The sequence below is a fragment of the Aotus nancymaae genome, unplaced genomic scaffold, assembly GCF_030222135.1.
Source record: "Aotus nancymaae isolate 86718 unplaced genomic scaffold, 86718_ANA_hifiasm-v0.15.2.pri h1tg000011l, whole genome shotgun sequence".
Taxonomy (NCBI): Eukaryota; Metazoa; Chordata; class Mammalia; order Primates; family Aotidae; genus Aotus; species Aotus nancymaae.
In genome coordinates this window covers 67,217,836-67,238,325 of record NW_026988422.1, presented here as the reverse complement: position 1 = coordinate 67,238,325, position 20,490 = coordinate 67,217,836, and positions in this window count along the sequence as shown.

The following is a 20,490-nucleotide window of genomic DNA, read 5'->3' as shown; positions in this document are numbered from 1 at the left end:
CAGGCAAAGAGATTTAAGGTCCTACCAGACCGATGGTACAGATTGAGCCAATATTTCAAAATGCCCATTGAATTTAATGAAGGTAACATTTTGTAATCCCATGTGGTTACAATAGGATTCCTGCACTGAGACTACAAATGAAATGCTAGTCAAACAACAGCCTAGAGTGGTGTGTTGAAAAATTAAGACACTACATTTTTATATCATCAGGATATAACATAAATAAATGTAGATATGTAAATGTTTATATACATATATATATATATACACACACACACACACACACACAGCATGGAGCTATAAATTAGTTATAGAAACACTACTGTAAAATGGAAACTCTAAACCAGTTTTCAGGTCTATTTTTATTCCTCAGTGGATTTGTGTTTCTATAGAGCTATGAAAACAAAGCATTGTCATGCTGTGTTTATTATGGAAAATCTTTCTGTCCTGCTTAAATGATTTTGGTTTTCAACAACTTCAGATGACAGACTGGAATTTTCTCTTTTCAAGCCAAATTTTCATTGTCTTTTCTTCAGAAAAATCACCTAGATTTGTCACGCTTGGTTCAAGTTACTTTTGAATGTGTCTCACATCTTAGCGTGCAGTCATAATTGATACCTTATTTGTTTATAATTTTATGACCAAAAGGGTTTCAGGATTTATTAAGGAAGGTGAATCAACACATCATCTGAGTTCTTGGAAAATATCAGCCTTCGCTAGGAATATTTGTTAGGTATTGATGATCTTTCTCTTTAGGACAAAAACTGAAAAAAACTTCTAAGTTTACAAATATTTTGGGAAATTTAAGGAGATGGGTGAGATTAGAAAGTTACAATTTCTATTAAAAACTTCAATGCTCTAAATTATGTTACAGAAGGTACCATTTTAATACTTTTTCATAATTTCACTACTATGAACAAACTGTAAAATTAGCATACTTCACTAGAATGCTTCTACATTCTCTTCCATCACTATGGATCTATGATTCAATTTTTCCAAAATAGTGGCTATTTTACAAGAAGTCTTGGTAAATACTAGCATAAATGAATGGAGAAAATAATGTGAGTTTCTCCTCTAAATCTGAGCCAGGTATAGTCATTGAATTAGGTTTCAGAATAATTTTTGTTCTACAAAAGACCAGGTGTTATCCTGAGACATCACTAACAACTCTAAAATGGCAACAAATAGTAAAATACTGGTTAAAACAATGTGCTTAATAATCTGATGACCTGGTATTGTGCAGTGGTTGTTTCTATTAATAAGTTGTGTTATCTTTGAAGTACTATATTATGTCTTCAAATATCAGTTTTCTAAAATAGAAAGTGGAAATAATAAAAGTACCTTTTTGCATTGTTTCAAGAATTAAATGTGATGATGGATTCCTACATAATACTTTACCTACCATAGAGCCCAATTTATATATTGTTATCATGCTTAATAAAAACTTGAAAACTTGGAGAAGCATTTTGGTCATTTTAAACAAGAGGATATTTTGCTTCCCTGCAGTTTGTTGTTTCTGTATCTATTTTTCTAAGTGATAAAGATTTCATGCATGCATTTTTAACAAGTAGATTATGCTATTTTCAATTCTGGCAACCAATCTATGATCAGTAGAATTTACTTCCTAATTAAGGCTTGTCTATAAACACGTGTTTTCTCTATTTTTTTCCCATCTTTCTTTCTTAGGCTATCATGCTACTTTAAAGAGATGAGTACCAATTATTGGCACTCCTTCCCTCCTTTTAAGTCTGGAGGAGCAAGTAACAACTTTAACCAAAAGAATACGTATGAAAAGATGCTAAGTAACTTTCAAAACCAAGACAAAAGTATATGCAATTCCTACCTTTTTCTCTGGAAAACTTTTTCTTACATTGTGAGTCTCCAGGCAAAATTTTCAACTTCCTGAAACCACCATGCTGGTGCTTTAATCCACAGTCCCTGGTGAATGCCACTATTCAGCCATCTCCTTTAAGTTACAAGAATTCAAGTAAAACATGATCAGTACATTCACATGCCAGACACCACCAAGTACCACTGTCAATGTCATGTGGAGTAGAGGAATCAGATTCCTGAGTCCTGATGAATTGCTGAATCACAAAACAATTAAGATGTAGTAAATAGTTGTTACTCAAGGCTCTAAATTTAGATAGGTTGTAATGCAGCAGCACTAGGCAAATGGGATAGGTACATTTTTAGAATTTGCCCTACACACATTCACAATATGACCCCAAAATCATTTTCACTTGTCACAGTGAGGCTGAAAATAATGAACTTCATAATGAGGCAATTGCAATACACTTGAAGAGTAGTTCCTCCATTTTGGTTAAAAGGTAACAAAGTTATTACTCAGTGAACCCATTACAAGTGCAATTACTTGCAGGCTAATTTCTGCCCCTATGGCTAATTGCAGGCAGAAGGATTTGAATGAAAAATTAAATGCCTACCAGAATCTCCTTAGAAACACATTTTTTGATTACTCCGTACAGGTTTCTGGTGACCTATGGTCATTAAGCATCACAAGACATTACTCAGAGAGGAAGTTATACTCCTAATACTCTGTCTAACCTAAAGTTGTATGATTAACTCATTTTTGCTTAAAATTATTAATGTTTTAATATTTTATTTTCTATTTGCAACTGTTATATACTACTAATATGCTTTTTAGCTTCTTGAATGTATCCAAATATGACAACTTCATTATTGCCTAATGAAACACACTAGTCTACTCATATGCAGTCTAGAGAAGAAAGGGCTTTGTTAGCTTCCTCTTTTTAAATATACACTGTTTGTATTATTACAGATAAATAAAAAATATTAGAACCTGATGGAAACTATAACAATTTGAATTACCATAATCCAGAGACAAGAAAAAAATTCCATTGCTTTATTATTATTTTTGCCCTAAAAGAAGAAGAATCATGCATTGAGAATGGAAGATTTTATAGAGTTGAGTAGAGTCACTAAATTTCTGATTTTCCATATCTGTAAAATGTTGACATAATTGATACTAATCTTGCAAAGTTAATAATAATGGGTTTAAGCTTCTTATTTATTTATAAGAATTTTGAAATTTGTATCATTCAAAATTTTTTAAAAAATCTATGATCCAAGCAAAGAAAAGGATAAAGGTTATTAATGAACAATACACTTGAAATGAAATTGGAATGGTAAATTAAAACATTAAAACATAAATAATAATAATTTTAAAACAACATTGCCATGTTATTTAAGGTTTCTAAGCATTAGAAACCTTAATACTCAGTAGTGTTCATACTCTATAAGAGGGGGTTGGGTAGACAGAAAAGACAATTTAGAAGTTTTCAAACCTTTCAACTCATTAATTATTTTATACACATTTTTCCAGAAAAATAAAGCAGAACAAAAGTATATGAACAAAAATACTAATTTTGACATTATGTAAACTATTTACATATTTCTAAATTCTTTTTTCATTAAAAATTATATTTAACTAGATTAATATATACATTAAATGAACAAAATTGTAATGGTTTATAATAAGCAATACCTCTACTTATAATAAAAAGCAAATGTAAAAATAAATGTGGTGACTGACGGAAAGAGAGAAAAAGCAGAGTGGAGCATGGCCCATGTGGGAGCCACCCAAGGAAAAAGAAGCTCCCACTCCAGTCAAGGCAGGCAGTGAGTGATTATGCTACCCTGCTTAGGAAACAACACTTTTTCCCACAGATCTGTCCAACTGGCATATCAGGAGATCCCCTTCTTGAGCCCATGCCACCAGGGCCTTGGGTCCCAAGCACAAAGCTGTGCAGATTCTCTGTAGCCACTCAGCTTGGAGCCTGCCCAAGACACCTAGTTTCTGGGGGGACGGGTGACCACCATCACTGCAGCTCCAGTCTGCTGTTTTTCCCCTGCTGGTGCCAGGGAGACTGGGTGGTTTGGACCCAGGAGGAATTCCCTACAGTGCAGCAAAGCGGTTGTGGCAGATGGCATCCAAACTGCCTCTTTAGAACAGGCCCTGACCAATCCCTCCTCACTGGGCGGAGCCTCCCAGAAGGGAATGTCAGCAACTCCAGCAAGGAGTTCATAGACAGAACTCTGATCTCCCTGGGACTGAGCCCCTGAGGGGGAAGGTCAACCATGGTCTCCATGGATCAGCAGACTTAGTCTTTCCTCCTGCTGGTTCTGAGAAATCAGGGCAGTCCACATTAGTGGGAGTCCCCCAGTGCACCACACCATCTCTGCCAAGAGGCAGCCAGACTGCTTTTTAAAGTGGGCACCTGATCCTGTGTTTCCTGCCTGGGTGAGGCCCAACAGGGGTCACCAAATCCCTTACACAGGAGCATTCCTGCTGGTACCAGATTTGTGCTCCTACGGGATGGAACTCCCAGAGGAAGAAGCAGGCAGCCATCTTTGCTGTTCTGCAGCCTCCACTAATGGCACCTCAAGGTGCAGGGGAAACCCAGGCAAATAGGGTCTGAAGTGGGCCCTCAGCAAATCACAGCAGCCCTACAGAAGAGAGACCTGACTATTAAAAGAAAAACAACCAAACAGAAAGCAACAACAACCAAAGTATCAATAAAAAGTCCCCACAAAAACTCCATCTAAAAGTCAGCAGCCTCAAAGATTGAAGTTACATAAACTTGTGAAGATGAGAGAAAGAATAGACAAGAAATTGCTGAAAACTCAAAAAGCCAGAGTGCCTCCTTTCTCCTCCAAATGATTGCAAAACCTATCCAGCAAAAACAGAACTGAGTGGAGGCTGACATGTATGAATTGACAGAAGTAGGCTTCAGAAGGTGGGGAATAATGAACTTTGCTGTGCTAAAGGAGCATGTTCTAACTCAATGCAAAGAAGCTAAGAACCATGATAAAACATTATAGGAACTGTTAACCAGAATAACCTGTCAGAAACATAGTGAAGCTGAAAAACACAACAAAAGAACTTCACAATGCAAGCACAAGTATCAGTACCTGAATAGACCAAGCAGAGGACAGAATTTAAAAGCTTGAAGACTATTTTGCTGAAATAAAATAGGCAGATAAGATTAGAGGAAAAAAATGAAAACAAACTAATAAAGCCTCCAGGAACTGTGCAATTATGTAAAAAGACTGAACTTATGACTAATTGTGGTAGCTGAAACAGATGGGGAGAATGGAATAAAGTTGGAAAACCTTCTTCAGGATATCATCTGGGAGAACTTCCCCAACCTAGCAAGGAAGGCCAACATTCAAATTCAGGAAATCGAGAGAACCCCAGTAAAATATTCCATGAGAAGATCAATCTTAAGACACATAATCATCAGATTCTCTAAAGTCAAAATGAAGGAAAAAATGTTAACAGCAGCCAGAGAGGAAGGCCAGGTGACATCCAAAGGTAAGCCTGTCAGAATAACAGGGGACCTCACAGCAGAAACCCTACAGATTAGAAGAGACTGGGGACCAATATTCAACACTCTTAAAGAAAACAATTTTCAACCCAGAATTTCATATCTGGCCAAACTAAGCTTTACAAATGAAGAAGAAATAAAATCCTTTTCAGATGAGCAAATTCTGAGGAAATTCACCACCACCAGGCCTGCCTTGCAAGAACTTCTGAAGGAAACATTAAATATAGAATGAAAAAACTGTTACTAGCCACTACAAAAACACACTGAAGTACAAAGACCAGTGACATGATGAAGAAACGACATCAACAAATCTAGAAAATAACCAGCTAGTATCATGATGACAGGATCATATTCACACAAACTATATTAACCTTAATTGTAAATGGTCTAAATACTCCAATTAAAAGACACAGAATGGCTAGCTGAATAAAGAGTCAAGATCTATTGGTGTGCTGTATTTAAGAGACACATCTCATATGCAAAGCACACACAGGCTCAAAATAAAGGGATGGAGGAAAATTTGTGAAGCAAATGGAAAGCAATAGTGGCAATTATAGTTTCTGACAAAACAAACTTTAAACCAACAAAGATATAAAAAGACAAAGAAGAACATTACATAATTATAAAGGGTTCAATTCAACAAGTAGAGCTAACTATCCCAAATATATATGCACCCAATACAGGAGCACCCATATTCATAAAGCAAGTTCTTAGACTCCTACATAATAATAGTGAGAGATTTTAATACCCCACTGTCAATATTAGACGGATCATTGAAACAGAAAATTAACAAGAGTATTCAGGACTTGAACTCAGCTCTGGATCAAATGGAGCTAATAGATATCTATAGCACTCTTCACCCAAAAACAACAGAATATACCTTCTTCTTGGCACCACATGGCACTTAATCTAAAATTGATCACATAATTGAAAGTAAAACAGTCCTCGGCAAATGCAAAATAAGTGAAGTCATAATAGTCTCTTGGACCACAGTGCAATCAAATTAAAACTCAAGATTAAGAAACTCACTCAAAACCACACAACTACATGGAAATTGAACAATCTGCTCCTGAATGACTCCTGGGTAAATAATGAAATTAAGGCGGAAATCAAGACATTTTTGAAACCGCTGAGAACAAAGAGACAATGTATCAGAATCTCTGGAAAATAGCTAAAGCAGGTTTAAAAGGGAAATTTATAGCCCACATTAAAAAGCTAGAAATAACTCAAATTGACACTCCGATGTCACAACTGAAAGAAGTAGAGAACTGAGAGCACACAAACCCCAAAGCTAGCAGAAGACGGGAAATAACCAAGATCAGAGTGAAAATTAAGGAGAGGGGGACACACACATAAAAAAAACCTTAAAAAGCAATGAATCCTGGAGCTGTTTTTTTTTTTAATTAATAAAATAATTAGACCACTAGCTAGACTAATGAAGAAAAGAGAGAAGAATCAAATAGACACAATAGAAAATGATAAAGGGGTTACCACCACTGACACTACAGAAAAACTGTTAGAGAATACTATAAACAACTCTATGCAAATAAAACAGAAAATCTAGAAGAAATGGATAAATTCCTGGACACATACATCCTCCAAAGACTGAGCCAGAAAGAAGTTGAATTTCTGAATAGACAAAAGTTCTAAATTTGAGACAGTAATAAATAGCCTACCAACCAACGAAGTCCAAAACCACATGGATTTACAGCTGAATTCTTCCACAGGTACAAAGTGGAGCTGATACACTTCTGAAACTATTTCAAACAATTGAAAGCAAGCAACTCCTCTCTAACTCATTTTCTGAGGCCAGCGTCATCCTGATACCAAAACCTGGCAGAGATGCAACAAAAATGGCAAACTTCATATCAATATTTGAGATGAACATTGATGAAAAAATCCTCAATTCAATACTGGCAAGTCGAATCCAGCAGCACATCAAAAAGTTTATCCACCACAATCAAGTTGGCTTCATCCCGAGGAAGCAAGGCTGGGTCAACATACACAAATAAATAAACGTAATTCATCCCATAAACAGAACTAAAGACAAAGACCACATGATTTTCTCAATAGATGCAGAAAAGGCCTTCAATAAAATTAAACATCCCTTTATGTAAAAAACTCTTACTAAATTATGTATTGATGAAACATACCTCAAAATAATAAAAGCCATTTATGACAAGCCCACAGCCAATATCATACTGAATGGGCAAAAGCTGGAAGCATTCCTCTCTAAAATTGGCACAAGACAAGGATGCACTTTCTCACCACTCCTATTCAACAAACTTCTGGCCAGGGAAAGCAGGGAAGACAAAGAAATAAAGGATATTCTAATAGGAAGAGAGGAAGTCAAACTGCCTCTATTTGCACAAGACATGATCCTATATCTCAAAAATTCCATTGTCTCAGCCCAAAAATTTCTTAAGCTGATCAGCAACTTCAGCAAGGTCTCAGGATACAAAATCAATGTGCAAAAATTACAGACATCCCTGTACATCAACAGGCAAGCAGAGAGCCAAATCATGAATGAACTCTCATTCACAATTGCTATGGAGAAAATACAGTTAACAAGGGAAGTGAAGGACCTCTTCAAGGAGAACTAAAAATCACTGCCCAAAGAAATGAGAGAGAACACAAACAAATAGAAAAACATTCCATGCTCATGGATAGGAAGAATCAATATTGTGAAAATGGCCATACTGCCCAAAGAAATTTGTAGATGCAATGCTATTCCAGTTAAACTACCATTGATATTCTTCCCAAAATTAGAAAAAAAAATCTTTAAAATTCATGTGGAACCAAAAAAGAACTCATATGCCAAAACAATCCTAAACAAAAAGAACAAAGCTGGAAGCATCACGCTACCTGACTTCAGACTATCGTACAAGGCTACAGTGACCAAAACAGTATGGTACTGGTACGAAAATGTACATATAGACCAATGGAACAGTATAGAGATCTCAGAAATAAGACCTTACATCTACCACCATCTGCTTGACAAACCTGAAAAAAACAACCAGTTGGGAAGGGATTCGCTATTAAATAAATTGTGCTGGGGGAACTGGCAAGCCTTATGCAAAAAACATTGAAACTATACACTTTCCTTACACCTTATATGCAAATTTACTTAAAATAGATTAGTGATTTAAATGTAAAACTCCCCCAATAAAACTGTAGAAGAAAATCTAGGCAATACTATTCAGGACATAGGCATGGGGAAAGATTTCATGACAAAAACATCAAAAGCAATCCCAACAAAAGCCAACATTGACAAATAGTATCTAAATAAACTAAAGACCTTCTTTCTGCCCAGTAAAATACGCTATCATCAGAGTGAACAGACAATCTACAGAATGAAAGAAAATTTTTGCAATCTATGTGTCTTACAAAGTTCTAATATACAGAATCTATAAGAAGCTTAAACAATTTTTAAAGGAAACAAACAACTCCATAAAAACTGGGAAAGGGAAATGAACACTTCTCAAAAGAAGACATTTATGCTGCCAATAATCATACAAAAACAAAGCTCAACATTATTGATTATTAAAGAAATCAAAACCACATTGAGATACTATCCCATACCAGTCAGAATGGTGATTATTAAAAAGTCAAGAAACTACAGATGCTGCCAAGGCTGTGGAAGAATAGGAACATTTTACACTGTTGGTGCAAATGTAAATTAGTTCAACCATTGTTGAAGATAATATGACTATTGCTCAAAGACCCAGAACCAGAAATACCATTTGACCCAGAAATCTCATTACTGTGTATATACCCAGAATAATAGAAATCATTCTATTATAAAGACACATGAACACATGTGCTCACTGCAGCACTCTGCGCAATAGCAAAGAGTTTGAATCAACCCAAATGCCCATCAGTGATAGACTGGATAAAGAAAATGTGGTACATACACACCATGGAATATTATGTAGCTATAAAGAGGAACAAGATCATGTCCTTTGCGGGGACATGGATGTAGCTCCATGCCTTTACAGTTAGTAGCCCCTCAGTGAACTAACACAGGAATAGAAAACCAAACACCACATGTTCTCACTTATAAGTGGAAGCTGAACAATGAGAACACAGGGACACAGGAAAGGGAGCAACACACACTGGGGCCTGTTTGGGGATGAGTTGTGGGAGGGAGGGGAGGGCATCAGGAAAAATAGCTAATGTGTGCAAGGCTTAATACTTCGGTGATGGGTTGATAGGTGCAGCCAACCACCACGGCACACGTTTACTTGTATAACAAATCTGCACGTTCTGCACATGTATCCCTGAACTTAAAATAAAATAAATAAATAAATTCAAAGGAGCAGAAGGTATTTCAGTCTTCTTGTTTCATTATATGACATTATTTCTTCATGGGAGAATACCTCAGACAGGCCAAATCTTTTAATACTAGATTTCTTGTTTACATTATTTTCTATATATGTCAAATAATTGACATAGAATATGAATCTGATTTCCTGCAATGCTTTAATAAGAATAAGTTTTAAAAATATGTGATGCTTTTGTAACTTAGAATTTTCAATACAAGGACAAAGCCCTGGGCAAACTGGATTGCATTACAAATCTCTCTGGTTGTAATTATTACTTGCCTTAGCAAAGTGATGTGAGAGAATGTTTCCTGGGAGGAGACTGGAGTTTATGAAATCTTCACTAAAAATTTCTTTAAGGGAAGTCTAAAATCAGATAGCGCCTTAACATTGTAAACAGAATCTAGTGATGTGTTAGATTATTTCAACCACACCTTTCTGTCTCTCACTGCATAATCCCCAAATTCTAAAGTTAATGAAGCCTGTATAAATTAGTCTTGATAAAATATGATATGATGCTATGCTTCAAAAACATAATGAATAATATTTAGAAATATGAGGAAATAATTTTTAAAATGAAAACATTATAACAAAATACATTCCTTACTCTATAATTAGAAGTACTTAATTTAAGTAAGTACATTGGAGAAGGCTATACAGAAATTTAACCATAAAATTATTGTATTAGGATATAGCACTTCATTAAACCATTTAATCATTTATCTTTTCAAAAATATTTATGAAATAGTTGCTTAATTCCAAGTGTGTTTGCACTTGACATTATGGGTAATTTTCTTATTTTTTTAAAAATATTAGTTTGGAAAGGCTAAAATTAAAAATATAACCAAAAAATTTTAAATATTTTTATATGATACTGCAGAAAATATGCTTTGTTTAAATAGGAAGAAAAACTGGGAAGGTAAACAGCTTTGACTGAGCTGAATGGGAGGCAGAACAAGTAGATGATGAGCATAAAATTGCAGAAACAATAATGAAATACACAAAGAAGTTCATGAAATTGAAAAGGAAATATATAAAAATAAGGGATATACTGAAAACTGCAAAGCATTGCTGAAATAAATTAATGAAAATCTAAATGATATCCTGTTTTTATGAATTGGGAGACTTAATATTGCTAAAATGGAAGCTCTGAAGAGATTCAATGTTATTTCTATCAAAACTTCAGTAGCCTTTTTTTTTAATGGAAAAGCTGATCTTCAAATTCATATGAAATATAAAGATGTTCTGAATAGTCAAAACAACATAGAAAAAAGTTATAAAGGATACATACTTCCAAATATCAAACTTATTGCAAAGCTACAGTAAGAAAAACAGTGTAGCACTGGCATAAGAACAGACATAATAGACTAATGAAATAGCTTTGAAAGTCTATAAATAAGCATGTACATATACGGCAATGGATTTTCAACAAGGTGCCAGGATGATTCAACAGTGGTTGTAAAAGTGAACGTTCCCATGCAAAAGAAGGAAGCTGAAACTTTAATTTGCACCTAAAAAAAATAAAATAAAATTGTATCAACAACATAAATATAAGCTGGACTCATAAAACTTTTAGAAGAAAATATGAATATAAATCTTCATGATCTTGTGGTTTTGCAATTGATTTTTAGATGTGACAATTAAAGCACAATCAATAAAAAATAGATATATTAGACTTAATCAAAATTAAAGGCTTTTGTGCATCAAAGAACATTATCAACAAGGAAAAAATACAACCTACAGGATGGAAGAGAATCCAGTTATCACTGTGTATCCATGGGTTCTACATCTATGGATTCAACAAAGCCTGAATAAAAAATACAGGATTCCAGGAACATGGAATGGGCCAATAAGGAGGGCCAACTTTTTGTATCAGTGGGTTTCACTGGAACAATTGCAGGACATGAACATCCTCAAATATTAGTAGCTTTGATCGGTCCTTATACTAATGACTGTGTTTACAAAGCATATATTTGATAATGATTTCATATCCAGAATATATAAATTTCCTAAAACTTAATAACAAAAGACAAACAGTCAAATTTAAAAATGGCCAAAAAACTTGAATAGATATTTCTCCAGAGAAGATACATGAATGGCCAAAAAGCAAATGAAAAGATATGGAACATCATTAGTAATTAGGAACATTCAAATCAGAGCCATGAGCTACCACTTCATATCTACTATGATGGCTTTAATATTATTTAATGGAAAATAATAAATATTGGGAAGAGTGTGGAGAAGTTGCAATTTTTGTACATTGCTCATAGCAATGTAAAATGGTGTATTCTTTCTGGAACACAGATTGGCCATTCCTTACCAAGTAAGAATTATCATATGACTCCTATATGCATACTCAAAAGAATTCAAAACTGTTACTCAAAGAAATACATCCACATGCGTGTCCATAGAGCACCACTATTCATGACAGTCAAAAGGTGGAGAAAACTCAAATGTCCATCAGTCTGTGAATAAATGAACAAATTGCCATATACACACAAAACAGAATGCTATTCAGCCATAAAAAGAATAGTATACTAATATAAAGTAAAATGTGAATGACCCTTGACAACATTATGTCTAGTGAAAGAGACCAGACATACATGGTCACATATTTGAATTCCATTTACATGAAATATCCAGAATAGGTAAATTCAGGGAGACAGAAAGTAGATTGGTGGTGTCCAGGAGCTAGCAGAGGTATGAATGGGGAGTGACTGCTTTGCAGAGACAGGGTTTCCTTATGAGGTGACGAAAATATTTTAGAACTAGATAGCAGAGATGGCTACACTGCATTGTTAATGCACTAAATACCATTGAGTTTTTTACCTTAAAATGGTTTATTGCCAGCAATTTTGTATCCTATTTACCAAAATGAGTTGAAAACTTAAGTCTACGCAACAAGCTACACACATTTATAATAACTTTATTTGTAACTGCCAAAACTCATAAGCAATCAAAATTCTCTTCAACAGGTGTAGATAAACAGCCTGTGTTACATCCATAGAATGGAATGTTATTCAATGATTAAAAAAATAACTTTTCAAGCCAGAAAATGAAAAGAAGAAACCTTAAATACGTATATAGCCTTTTAGATTAGTTCTGTCATTCTTAAATATATATGTAATTACAATTCTGTAGTGTTCTGGAAGACACAAAACTGTAGATATTGCAAAATAAGCAGTGATTGCCAGGGGTTTCATGGGAGAGAAATATGAATAGGCAGAGCACAAAATATTTTTAGGGCAGTGGAACTATTCTGTATGCTACTGTACAGGTGGATACCTTTCATTATATATTTTCCAAAACCCACAGTATATAAAATATTAAGAATAAATTCTAATGTAAACCATAGACTTTAGTTAACAATAATGTATAAATATTGACTCATCAATTGTAACAAATGTATGCCACTAATGTAAGATGATAATAATAAGGAAAGCTGGTATACCTGTGTATGGTGGGGGTTGGGAGGAAGTGAGAGAGTGTATGGGAACATTTTGAATACTCATTGAAATTTTTTTAGTGAATGTAAAGCTACCCTAAGAAACAAAGTCTCTTAATTGCAAAGGATAGCTCAAGCACTCTTTTTAATAAATTTTGTTTTATTAAAGATATAAGCTCTGGGTTTTTCTAAAGGTTAAATTTACGTTACATGAATATCACCTCAATAAAAAACAATTTAAAATGACTGAAATAAAATTATGCAAATAGCCTATTGGGGAGTCAAATACAACACTGATTTTCTAACATTTGCTCATACAGTCCAAAAATATGAATAAACTGCACTTTCTCACACATGTGCAAGTTGATATATAAAAACTGTCATAATCAAATGATTGAAAGGAACTACTTTTAACACATTTTATATTTTGACTCTTTTATTTCTGCAAATGTATGGGGTGCATGAGAAATTTTGTGATATGTATGTAATATGTAGTGATCAAGTCATCACTACATATAGTATTTAGGATGTCCATCAGCTAAGTAGTATATTTTTGTTGATTATAGTCATTGAACTCTATTATCAAATATTGAATTTATTGCTTTTATCTAACTGAATGTTTGTATTCTTTAACTCACTTCTCTTTATCATCCCCACTAGTACCTATTCACCCTGCCCAGTCTCTGTTATCTATTTTTCCATCCTCTACCTCCATCAACATATTTTAAATGTCAAAATGTTTTATATAAATAGAAGTGTTACATAATGCTTTCAAATATACCTAATGGAATATAAAATACAGCATTATTCATATGAAAATATACAAACATGAACTTCTTCAATATGTTTTTGCATTTGCCTTTCTCTCTGTATAAAAGGCTCTCCTCTAAATTTTAACTTGGTCAAACGTGATATACTTCATCACTGAATTTCTGCTTCTGTTCAAATATGATCTTGAAAATATCCTTGATATTTATTTCTTTTTTCATACAGACTGTCTTTACCACCACTGACCCCACCACCATCTCTTCTTCATTCAGCTTCTTATTATATACTGTTACATTATATTATTTGGATATTTGTTCATAAAGTATTTTTATTTAGTGTCTATCTTGTACAAGCACCATGAAGAAACTTTGGGACAGGAAAAAGAAACCTGGCCACAGTGTGTAGCACATATTCAGTGTTCAATAAATATTATTGAATGAATAGATGAATAAATGAATGAACCTCACTTCAAAGAATCTACACATTAGCCATCAAATACATGGTTCAGATCTTGACTTGTATACTTTCTGTGAGGCTACAGAAGTTTCTGAGAAAGCAAACTTAAAACACTGTGGTGTTTGTGTTCTTTCAAAAGCAGATCATGAGACAAAAATTTAAGTGGAATGAGTTTATTGAGGAAGGTCTCAGAAATGTGGGGCTTGCTGACACTGACAACGTCTGTTCCAACTGTCTCGTCATCAGGCTTGTCTCAGAACATACCAATCAGGCAATGCAACATTTCAGATCCCCCCTGCACATTACAGAATCCCAAATTTAAGGAAGTTCTGATATGTGTTGCAAATTAAGTAATTCTTAAAATTCAGGTAGGTATTTAAAACCTAGTTAAATAAAGAATGGAAATATTTGGGGAAGAGGGGTGCAGACATTAAAATTAAAAGAATAGTAATTATAATAAAGCTATTAATGAGTATGTTTCTGCTTCAAATGTGCTGCACACTGTACCAGGTACTTTATATTATTTGGCTCCTTAATCCCAAACATTGTACTTCAAAGCAGTTACTTAGTTCAGTTTACAAATGAGACACTGGGGACCAAATAAGTAAAGCAATTTCTTTAAGGATGGAATCCGGAATCACCATCAAGGCTTTCTATCGTCAGAAGTCACAGTCTAGCCTTGACTTTCCATCTGTATCGTTTAGCACCAGACTTTCCCCCTTATTCTTGTTTCTCCTATTTACCATTATATTATTATGAGTTCTGTTAAGTCTCATCGATGTGACTTCCTTAATATAACTATGCTTTCAGTTTTTTTTTTCAAATTAAACTTGAATATTGTATTTCTACGAAAGATGAGAAAACTGCTGTGCTGATGCTTCTCCCCGCATTCCTGGACTCTTCTTGTTTGCTTGGCAGATGTCTTTCAGGGAAAATACAATGATCAAATGCAAATATAGCAATAGATACATCCCTATTTCCAGAGCAGATTTACTAGCATACTTTTGGAAACCATTAAATGTGCATTCTGCCAGTCTATTTTTAATGGCATTATAATTCATTCCCAGATTGCTAGATAAATGATCTCTTAACTGCCATTTCTATTTCATGACTGCAAAACATAACTGAGAAGTAATAAATAGCCACATACCAAGTAATAAATGGTTTGTTTTCAAAACAAGATTGTGATTACTTGGATTTTAAAAAATGAAATGCAATATTAAAACAGAAAAATGCTGAACTCTTTTGAGGGATGTGGTATTATAAAGTGGTTTGCTAAAATTGAATACTTGTTGAATTTTCTTGTAATCAATTAAAATGGCATTATTCCTGGAAGCATCTATTTAGTTGTATTGCATACTATAATTTTTGTTTAGAATTTTTGTTGGAAACAAGAAAACATAAAACCAACTTTAAAATAATTTAAACTATTTGTTTTTATCATTCTACACTCTAAGAGATGTATTACTTTGTAATTGCTAACTACAGACACAAAATAAAATACTTGCTTGCCATTTATTAATAATTACTTATAGTTGACTGACATGTCTTGGCATTTATAGTACTCCAAAATTGCTGTCACAGAATAGAATGTGAAAGTAAATTCTAGTGACTAATGTAAACCTCAACTGAACCTCATACCAAGAGCTGTGAGACACATAAATATAATAAATATATTCACGGTCTATTCCAAAGACAGTCATAATTATGATCCTGGGAAGTACCTTTTTCCTCCTTCAGAATATTTGAATTTAAAATTACTTGGTACCAAGATTAAATGATAACCTTAGGCCAAATCTTCCTTTCTGGAGTAAATACACTTTAAACAGTTGTCTCTATGTCATTCATAAGATTTGAGAAAACACATTTTGAGGGCAAAATGAGCCTGGGAGTTTAAGTGTCTTCCATTTCAGTAAAGTGCTCCTTTATATTTAATAATCTGCTCTTTTCCCATCTCTCTCCAACTGTGTGGCCTCATATAAGACCTGTACAAAGTGAATCCATGTTATTTTCTTTGAAGAAATGTGAGGTGAGATTAATTGCCTTCAAATATCAAATGCCATTCACCTCTGAACCACTTTAATCCATAAGAATTCCTATTTCAACATAAACTATTGAGTACTCTTTTCTTGGTATAGGAAAAAATAACATTGTATTGTTGCAACTTTTTTGCTTCAGTAATTCTGCCAGTAGTAGGGGGTGGTGGCCAGTAGCTTTTTTCCACCTGTTATTCAGTGAGCGGGAGAGAGTGGTGCCCAGTAGCTTTTTTGCTCCCATTATTCAGCGAGTGGGAGGGAGTGGTGCTCAGCAGCTTTTTCACTTCCGTAGTCCCATGAGCAGGAGGGAGTGTTAGAGCTTTTTTACTCCGACCACCCGCAGCTCAGTGAGCCAGTCAGGAGCGTCTCAACTCTTTAACACTCACAGTTCAGCAAGCAGGAGAGATTGGTTCTCCATGACTTCTTGTCTCCTGTTACTCTGTGAGCAGGAGGCACAGTAACAGCTCTTTTACTCTAGCCATCCACAGTTCAGCAAGTCCTGGGTTTTTGTCCCATGACCAAGAGAAATAAAGTACTGGACACCAGAGAGTGAGTGAGGTAGAGAAGAATTTTATTGAGCAACAGAAGAAAAGTTCTCAGCTGTGAGAGATGACACTGAAAGTGGGTAGCCATCTGTGAGACTGAGTTCAGGGGTTTTGTTTTGTTTGTTTGTTTGTTTTGGGATGGAGTCACTCTTTGTTTATTTGTTTGTTTGAGATGGAGTCACTCTGTCACCCAGGGAGTTCTCTAAGCAGAATTGAGCCAGCAGTGATGGTCTTAACCACACTCCAAACTTCCTTCCCAGTTATTTGTCAATGACATATACTCCCATCCACTTCTGTGAAACATTCCTCATGAGTGTCAGTGTTCCCAAGGGATCTATGTCCCCAGGCTTCTCTTTTCCCTTTTATGCCCCTTTAGAATTTGCATCACTTATTTGCCACTTCAGCAAAAATCTGGAAAATAAATTTATATCAATGAGTTACTAAGAGAATATTTCTAATTTTATTAGAGAGAGAATAGATTAAATTCAAAGTATATAAATACTTTCCAAAAGGAATTTAGATAAAGTCTATGAAGTTCTTTTAGGATGAGGCTAGAATGCTCAGTGTTTGAAAATATACAGTTGCAAAGAAGCATAGTATATCTTACATTCAATGGATTCATTTGATATAAGTAACTCTTGCTCTCTTTTTATTGATTTTCTTCATTTGTGATTGGGATGAGCTTATTTTATAAACTGCTACTTTTGTTAATAAAAGTATAATTTTCTAAGAGCTAATAATAATGTCTATACAACATAAAATGAGGATATGTCAAAGATTTAACTCATTAAGGAAGAAAACACTAGAATAATAAGAGAATGAAAATTGAAGGATAAGTAGGCACTTAAATATGGTGAAATAAGATGACTAAATTAGATATAAAATGGTTTGAGGTCTTAAGGAGCAAGAAAGCCATAACCTTTTGGGTATCTATTCCAACAACCAGAAATAATTCGCATCCACAAAGAAGAGAAAACCTTATGCACTGTTGATAGATATGTGAATTAGAAATTAGTGCAGCCATTATTGAAAATTGTATAGAGGTTTTTGGAAAAATGCAAAATAGAACTACCATATGATCCAGCAGCATCACTTCTAGATAGATATATATCTAAAGGAAATGAAACCACTATCTTAAAGAGCTATCTGCACTTTAATGTTTTTGCAGCATTATTCATAATAGCCAAGGTGTGAAGTTCACTTGAGTATTCCATGACAAACGAATGAATTAAAAACGTGTGAGATATATGTATATGTATCACATTATACAATGGAATACTATTCAGCCTTTAAAAAGAAGGAAATCCTGTCATTTTTAACAACATGATTGAAACTGGAGGACATTACACTAAATAAAATAAGCCAGCTACAGGAAGATAAATACTGTATGATCTCACTTATAAGTGGAATCCAAAAAAGTTGAACTCTCAGAACTAGGGAGCAGAATGGTGATTACCAGAGGCTAGTTGTGGTTGGGGGATGGGAGATGTTAATCAAAGGATAGAAAACTTAAGTTTGACAAGAGGAATAAGATTTTAGATCCATTGCACAGCATGATGACTATAGTTTAAAATAATATATTGCAGATTTCAGAATTGCTAAGAGTAAATTTTAAATGTTCTCACCACAAAAAAAATCATAAGCATGTGAGGTGCTAGATATGTTAATTTCCTTGACTTAATCATTCCATATTATATACTTATATCAAAACCTCAGATTGTACCCCACAGATACATACAAGCATTATTTGTCAATTAAAAGTTTAAAAACAAATAGAGAATTGCATTTAGATGTTAACAAGTAACTTCACCAGAATCTGAGCCCTTAATGAAGAAAAAACAGTAAGTCAAAGAAAAATATATCTCTAGAAAATTTAATTATCCTTGGTGGTTCTGTCAGATAATGCTTCATTATGAGACTGTAAACATGTAGTTTTTTGTAGGGAAAGAGTGACATTCCATCTATCTTTCTAGATTTGACAGTTGAGTTTATGAAATAAATTGAAGACTGGCAGACTAAGTGGAAAAAGTTATGTTAATTTATTAATTTTTAATATTATATGCATGGGACATTACAGGAAAAAAAAGAAAGCCCAAAACAGTGCTGATATTTTATATTAAATCTTCTGGTATATCTCAAACTATATACAGTCTTAATAAGTTACAAAGTGAGGGACATAGATCATATAAAGATAGTTAATAATTTTAGAAAAACTGAATGGTCCCTTAGAAAAATATGTGGAAAAATATGATAGTTTGTGACAGTTTGTCTGGGTGTGGTGTTGACTTCCAGTCTTGTCTCTTGTGGAGAGTTAATCTTCCCTGGTTGATGACGCATTGAGGGGAGGGGATTGATGACAATTTAGTTTCTTTTGGAGGATCTTCCTTAGGTGGATATGTGGAGTTCAGAGAAAGCATCTCCCTGAACTTGATGTTTTTAAAGTGCATTTGGCAAAAAATAATATACAGAAGCAGCATGCTCTGAGCTCATTTAGTCATTTACAATCACATTTTAGGTGGCATTTCTGATATCCAACTCATTCATTTGCCTTATTTTAAAGTTTCAGATCATTTTCCTTAATGCCTCCATTATTGCTACAATATAATTCACTCTTCATAGAAAGTAGCCAAAGGAAGAAAAGGAGGAAAGAACAGAAAGGAGGAAAGGAAGAAAAGGAAGGAAAGAAAAGGAAGGGAAGGGGAGGGCAAATTTTTTCAAAATTTCAATTTTGAAAAAGGGGTTTTGGTTTCTCTGACCTGCCTTGGGGAAGAGGGATTCTAGCTTCTATGGCTAGCACTGGGGGAAAATGAGAGGCCAGAGACAGGAGGGCAGGAGAAGGGCAGAGAGAAACTGTTGCTTCTGAGGCCTTTACTGTGGGACATTGTTTTCTGAGCCCCAACATTATGCAATTAATTCTATAATACACAGTAGAATATGTTCTATAAATATCATATGTAATTTATGGGCTTCCATCTTGTTTTATAAATTTACTGGCCAATGTTCTCTGAATGAAAATCCTTGTCAACTGTAAATGTCAGGAGACCATAGAGAAATACGTTTTAAAAAAATTGCATAATAATTTGATTAGGGTGAGGGGAAGGCAAAAACAATCAAATAAGACAAAGTACTCTAATGTAAAGTGAAAAAATATTATAAATACTTTAATAAGAAATGGATTTCCAGAAAGAGGATTAATAAAGAAATGTTCTGTTTGATGAATTGGATAATAATTTTCCTGGCAGTTTTTAAAGGGCTGATTTCCATATCATGCTGCATTGCTTATCTCAAGATTTGTGCAAGCTCAACCTCTTTTACAACATACAATGGTTTATGTCTTCCTGTATATTAAATTGTTAACCAGGGGAAATTATTCTTACTTCAAGTATTGTTATGTCTCATTTAAAAATGGAAAAGATAGTAATTCAAAAAAAAATTTTATACACATTAATTCTTTATCTTTGATATTTAGCACTTACGTTTTCAAAATGAAAACAATCACAAAGCATTGTGGGAATAAAAGAACAGATAGATATTTGAAGTCAATGCTAA